The sequence below is a fragment of the Anopheles moucheti genome, chromosome 2 (assembly GCF_943734755.1).
Source record: "Anopheles moucheti chromosome 2, idAnoMoucSN_F20_07, whole genome shotgun sequence".
In the NCBI taxonomy this organism is placed as follows: Eukaryota; Metazoa; Arthropoda; class Insecta; order Diptera; family Culicidae; genus Anopheles; species Anopheles moucheti.
This window is the reverse complement of record NC_069140.1, coordinates 10,367,843-10,375,266: the sequence shown is the minus strand read 5'-3', so window position 1 is coordinate 10,375,266 and position 7,424 is coordinate 10,367,843.

The following is a 7,424-nucleotide window of genomic DNA, read 5'->3' as shown; positions in this document are numbered from 1 at the left end:
TAGCTCAACTAGCTCCACAACCACAAATCATGTCAATTAAGTATAAAAGAGTTGGACTGCAAAATTGCATAGTAAAACCCTTAGAAATGCTTCAATCTTTATTATTCACAGATAACCGACTTGTTTGTTACAAAGAATTGGAATTGAATTTCCGGAAGAACGAATTGTCATGACATCTTTTAATACTGCATCAATCGCATTTTTGTATGTCGCAGAGGCTCTATAAATTGCTCATGATGTTAAACAACCTTCATATTATCAATTATCTCTACCATTCTGACGGATTGGTCTTATCACCATCATTCTATCTGAATTTTTTACATAACGGACCTCCTCTGTCACTCTGATTGCTCTAAGAAGATGTTATGTGCTGGGTCGTCCAGAGTGATTCTAAGGATATCTTATCACCAGTTCACCGGAGGTTTGCGAGTGTAATACGCTTCAAGGTAGTCAGATCATCGTAGAACACACAGAGATCGTCAATGTGGCGACTCCTCCAACGTCATTCCACACATACGGGCAGAGACCAATTACAGGTCCTAAGCGAAAAGGTCCTTCACTAGTGTCAGATGGTAGATATACTCGGTTCTGTAGGTGTCTCTGGTGCTCAGACTCCCTCGCAGTTCCTTTTTTTTGAAATTTCCAGAGTCCTAACGGTGAGGCTTGGACGACTCGGAGGTGTCTATGTCTCAGAGCCGTATATGAATACGGGGACTATATGAATGTTGTATAATTTAAGCATCGGCTGTCCTCTCAAGTTTTACGAAATTAAAGAATGCAGAAGACATTGAATTTAAAAACATGTCCGTACAATTTTCTTTATTCTTCAACTATCGTTCTGATCGTAACAAAGCTATCATCAACTTCCGCCAGCTTCTAATGAACCACACACTATCAACTATAGCTCGTACGAAATCGTACCCCTCAGACATGGGATTTCAACCAGCACCGTAAATATAATAAGTTCCCAATAACTTCATAATTTCATCAACGACTCTCAAACGCACCTCACTGGCGACCAAATCTCCCGGCGAATGTGAAAACACATTCCACCACATCCTTCACAGTTTGCCGCCCAAAATGAAATACTTCACCCTGGCACTTATTTCCGGCACGTAATTTGTTTCCCCTTCCTTCACCCATTTGGCGATGGCGAGCATTTTCTTAGAAGCACCCAATGAGCCACTAAAATGGCCGCTGCAAATCGGTACGTGCACAGGTCGAGAGTGTGTGTTTGTTGGTTACTCCAATCCGGTGGAGTTTTATTTGGACCGGTGCCCGAAAGATTAAATGTAATTTCAGACAAAGCGCACGAAACGCAAATCGCTGGCCGCTGGAGAGCTGGAGAGCGAACGTTTCGGGAAAATGGTATATTTATTTCGAAATTGATTTCCCCCCGGCGTTCGCTAGTGGTGGCCCCCCATTTTCCGCCACCTTCTAAGCTGTTACCGTTTCGGCCAAATGCGCGATTATTCGCAGGCGGCCATTTCCTCGTTGGCAAGAGGGGCCCGATGGTAGAACGGGGCTGCGCGAGATACGCGAGATAACATTTTAATGTGCGGTTTTGTGTGGCACGGCCGCAGCAAACGGAACGAGCAGCGACGCCAACAACATCAACACGATCGCTCTGCAATCATGGACTATAAAATTGAAATGAAAACAGCCCTTTGCTTTCACGGCCGTAAACCGCTCGGGCAAATGGTCATTGTCGTACGGTAAATTGCTGCAGCAAACGCGGGCTTAAACGATTTCTGTGCCGAGCGGAACATGACCGCTTCGAATAGTGGAAGTATAGCCCACGCCGGTGCGGTGTACGTGCTTATGATTCACAGGCACAGGCAAACTGTCAAATGGAAAAGTTTTCCTTTTCGCTAAAAATCATGGCACAAAGAGGTACATTTAATAATTCGTTTCCTACACATTTGTATCACCGCTACATTAATCTTACGATCATCGGTACTTAAAGTTAGGATCGCAAAATTGCTAGACTTTATGCGGCTTTTCCCGAGATAACTGATGCGCACTTCAGCACGTTGATAAATAATTACCACGACTAACTAAACAACCTCTGTACAATAAGTCAGTTTATTCTCACTTGAAACCGGCCATCTGCTGGATAGGAATAAAAAAAGGCATCGTCCGCCATACTGGTGTTTGGTGGAAAACAGGTCAAACATCCACACAGGGAGGGGTGTCTGTCGAAACAATAAATTGAATCCAACCACTTCGTCATTGTCTTCGGCAGAAATGATTGCAATGGCAGTTAAGCGAAGGATTATTTTATTGCACCACGAGAACGGATCTAGCATACAAAGTATCTTTTTATTTCTCTCCCTTTACTGCGCTCTGCTCCATTTCCCGTTCCCATTTTCCCTCCCCCCCAAATGTTTTCCAAACCCCCCCCTCCCCTGAACTCCAACACCGCAATCAAGCGAAGGGCGGTTTTGTGTTTGAGGATGCCATTTCCTTTGTTTTTCTTTTTTGGTTGTGTGTGTTACCTTTGATTGAATTTTCCTTCCCACTCTGGCAGTTAGTTGATTATTGTAGCGGGTAGCCATCCCGGTAAGTACATATCGGCCGATTGATATTCCATCTTTGCTGCTGGGCCCTTTTCCGTTTTCCCCCTACAGTAAGGTTCCCACCGCACAGTTTTACGTGCTCATTTTGGTTGTATTTTCCAACCTATACAGACCGAGCTAGCTATTCGTTCAGTGAGCACCGTTTCGTTTGATTGCTTCAGCAGCGAACAAAGAAGAACCTTGGAGCTGTTTGGTAAAAGTAATAGACGATATTGTTATAAACGTTACAGGAAATCGTTAGCGCTTTTATAAAAATATTGTGTAAAGAAGGTTAGGTTCAGTACTCTAGATACGTTTACGGCAGACTATATTTAGCAAAAACAAATTACCTTTTACGTTCAATTGTATAAATAACAAACGCGCTCAATATAGACCCACTCAGACACATTCTCGCACACAAGCCGCAACCGCGTGGGTGTGGGAACAATGTCTTCAAGCAGCATCCGCTCAACCCCATCGGGGAATTCCGGCACCACACATTCATCTCACGAGCCGAGCGTCTGAACTGTACGCGTCCACCCGCTTCTCACCTTCCTGCCTGCCTGCCTGCCAAAAGCGCGCGCTGCGATCAATAATTCATCGAAAGGAATTATTGTTATTGCGATTGGCAGTTTATAGTTGATGGGAGCTTTCGTGGCGCTGCTGATCGACAAACTGGCACAGCAGAGCACAGCAGATTAGGCAGCTTTTGGTGGACCGATCGTGATGGAATTACGCTGTCACAAATTAACTGCAATCGATACGCTATAAAACAATGATTACGTTTGCGTTTGCGGCCACTGGGCGTCGCAAAAGCAACAAAGTCGTAAAAATAATTTACCAAAACGTGTGTGAATGAGTGAGTAAAGTGTGTATCAAAACATATTTACTCAGTCACAATATTAAGATAATCCAAGTAAGGAAGATCTAAAACAAATGGAGAAGTTGTGTGGATTTGCATAGGAACTTCTTCAAATATTAAATTGTTGAGCTTTTTATGAGAAATTGTACACACATTAATGTTTAAGCAGGCCATTCTTCAGAGTACTGCAGCATAAATCGTGTTTGTTACACTACTGGTAGTTTGAAAACTTTAATTTGTTAACGATTTAAAGAAAAGCGGTTTTTGAATGAAAACCTATCAGTATGATTGCTATTCACCCCTCAATCCTTAAGGGGTTTAAAAGCCACAAACTCTCTCTCTAAAGTTATTTGTGTAAAAATAAAATATATCATACAGAACTTGTAGCTAGAGCAAATAACGCCTCTTGAAGAATTCTTTTGAAATGGTTACCAAGATTTTGTATAATTTTGGGAGTAAGTTTGCATAATGTTTCCTTGAGGAAAACATTTCATTTGGACATTACTCAATTTGTCTGCTTAGCTGGACGATGGCTGGTAATTTCTATTATTATAGGCCCTATATTAATTTGACATTTGGTATTGGAAATTTTGAAGTCAAAGTGCCAAGAAGAATATTCAATTTTTCTGGAAAAGCTGCCTATGCAACTCTCATTAAAAGTTATATTTTAAAATTATTTATTCTAAATCATCCATGCAATAGACTAACAAGAGCTTTCTTATGTAGATTTATCAACATCACTTAATAAGATAGAACAAAATTAAGCAAAATTCTTAATGAATTACCATTGACTTAAGATTCAAAGCTGCATGCAAGCGTTTCATCGTGCCGAAATGAAGACGCAGATGACGGTTTGTTTCTCACCCAGGCAAAATTAAGCTTATATCATTCTTCATTTACCTTCATAACACTTTACACATTCGTTTACAGCCATATTTGCCTGTTGGGGGATGTTTTTTTTTTGCGCTCGCTGCATTCTCTTCCCAGCCTACTTTGGATCGTCTCGCAAAGGCACCACCACACGTAGCTCGTTGAAGCTACAAACACATTCGTGCAGCACTACTGACGGTGGAGAGCAGAGTTTGAGCACATAAGAGCTAACCCCTTTTTGCCATAAAGGCAAACGAAACTGCAAAAGCACTAGAACGCAGTATGAGAGCATAACATGAGAGCTTTGCAAACATTCCAACATCCAATAGTGGTGGTGCACGGTGCAAGTGCTGTGCTGAGTGCTGAAGCAGAGCAGCAATCAGGGACGCTTGCGTGAAATTTTCCCCGTGATGATAGAGACGACTGGATGAAAGCTTTTATCGTACAACTACCAACGCTATCCGCACATCGATAAGCGCACAACACGTCGTCGGTCAATTTCAGGCTGGATACGAACCGGGGGCAACCATGTTGCCATGTTCCCCATTCGCCCTTACGCCCCTCGAAGGGGGAGAAATAAGAACGAAAAAGAAAAGGCATCCAGCTGAAACACGGAAACCACGTAAACCAGGCAAATACAAACGAGCGAAGCAATCAAACTTGTAGTCGAATGCAATGGAGCATCATCAATGCAAAACAACTGGCTCGCGGACAGGGGCCTGCCTGGATGAATATTTGATGCTTAATTGAGTACGTTATTCCATCATACAAGCGAGTGAGTGAACCACGATGGAAATGATGAAATTTGCAACAGGAAAAAATCCCTCCTGGATTCCGCTCGTGGGATATTCTCACAGGCGCAATGCTCGAACCCAATCCCGTCACCCAAACCGATGGCCCGATCTTTGGCTACATTGTATCAAATTAGCAGCCACAAATTGCGGCATTACTGCAAAATCTACCACAGCGTAGCGATCAACGCAACGGTCCCGATCACTATGGATACCACCGCAGCACGAACATCGACCAACGACATCTTCCAAAACGAATGAAAGGAATCAAATTATCCCGGGTTGCCCTTACCGTGCCACCGTACCCGACACGAAATAACGAAAAGGCCTCCCATTGTCGCTGGGCAACGGCAGCCCAGCAAATCACAATCGGAATTACGGCAAACCGGGCCAACGGATATTCTCGACGCAATTGAAATAAATGATGATTGCTCGGAAAAATATTCATCATAAAAATGATTAAAATATGACGATGCGAACTGCGATGGTCCTCGTCTTGGCCGGGCCGCGCTGAAGCATTTGCTGCAGCAGGCAGTTAATGCCAGCAAGGGATGAAAGCTTCGGAAGGGACTGTAACGGTGGATGCGCTCGTAAAGTGAGTAAAGGAATGAAAATGGGTTCTTTCTTCGCCGTACGGTACGCCACGCCACACACCGCGAGGGTACGCCAGATGCCGGAGACTTCACGCGCTCGTACATTGTAGCTCAATTACTACGATTTGCATTACATTGTTTCGGAATGGGCGGCACGGGATCGATGCTCGAAGGTCATTTTAATACGGCTTTGGGTAGGGAAAGAATAAATTGCAACTATTTTCCTCCACCACAGACTCTGCGCACAAACGGCGAGCAATTTGTGAGTTGAAGAAATGGCAATGGACAGCAATACGAATAATACAATTTTTGCTTGATGCATGCATCCATAGGTACAGATATTAAAGATTCTATTTCGTCCAAACAGATGTTAATTTTTATACATTATTTTATTTATTTATATATTTTTCTTTATTCTCCGATTTGTTTCCAACAAAAATCCAACAATCAAAGTTGTGATCGGAAAATTGTTTTGATGACTTCCTCTATTAGTATACAAACTTTATAACTGGGGAACACTTTTATGAATATTTATAAAACCAAATACAAAAGCTTGAATTTTTGTATGGCAATCTACGCAATAAATCGACAATTAACCTCGATTTAATATGTGATAAGTCTTATAACATTGTAACCTAGTTAGCAGCCATTTGTGCTGAAAAAATAAACAGCAAACGCACATTAAGGAAACGAGTTTGAACACATTTCATTCATTACCGGTAAGCGATTTTCAAATGAACACACATTGAACATTTCATAATTTGGCTGATAATAGATTGCAAACGGTTGATTGACATCGTTATCCTTCGTCGCCTAGGTACCGCGTTTGCGCGCTTTCCGAAAACTAGACCCTCGCCTCTCACTAACATCAGCAAACCGAGAATGCACAAAAGTGCACCACCATCGGCAAACTGCAGCCAATCAGCACCATACACACGCAATGGCATATTTGTTGATATTGAGTGAGTGGAACCGAACATACAGTGCGTTGTGCAGCTGAAGCGGTGTAAAAAAATCAACACACCTTAGCTCACGTGCTCGTGGCAAATAATACGGTCCAACGAATTGGGAACCGAATCCTCGAACCACAGAACATGTTTCCATGTGTTGGAAAGGGTTTGAAAGAAACTTGCAGTCAGATTTTTGAAAATAAAGAAATGCAATGGATGAAAGGTAAAAACATTTTAGTGTAATGAATGAATTTGCTTCTAACTTGCTATATAGCAAAAGGATCGATTTCATGGAATTTAAGCTCCGCCTTTGTTCGTTCAACCACCATTTTGGGCGTACCGAGGGGGATGAACAGTGATGTGAAGAGAATGTTGGACACGCGGCACAAACATAAAAACATAGAAATATGATGTTGGACTGTTATAAAATAATCCATATTAACATTTGTCTTTTTTCCGAAAACACGTCATGTAACGTAAGTAGTATCACTATTAAGCAAGGAAACTTCATCACTTTTGTTATCTAAATTTGGTATACAATATTGTTGCTAAACTAAACGATCAGATAAAACATACTATTTTAAGCAACTTTATGTTCTTTTCCTTATTTTCTGTCAATCCATACTTAAATTAAAAACATACTATTTAGACGTTAATTAAGATGGTTTGAAAATAGTCAACAGGTCAGGTTGCCTTTGTATCAATAAAACTTAAGTTTTATTTTTGACAGCTAAGATCACCAGGGATAAGCTAGGCCATACTTTGTGAAATTTTAAAAAATAGTTTGATACTTAAATCGT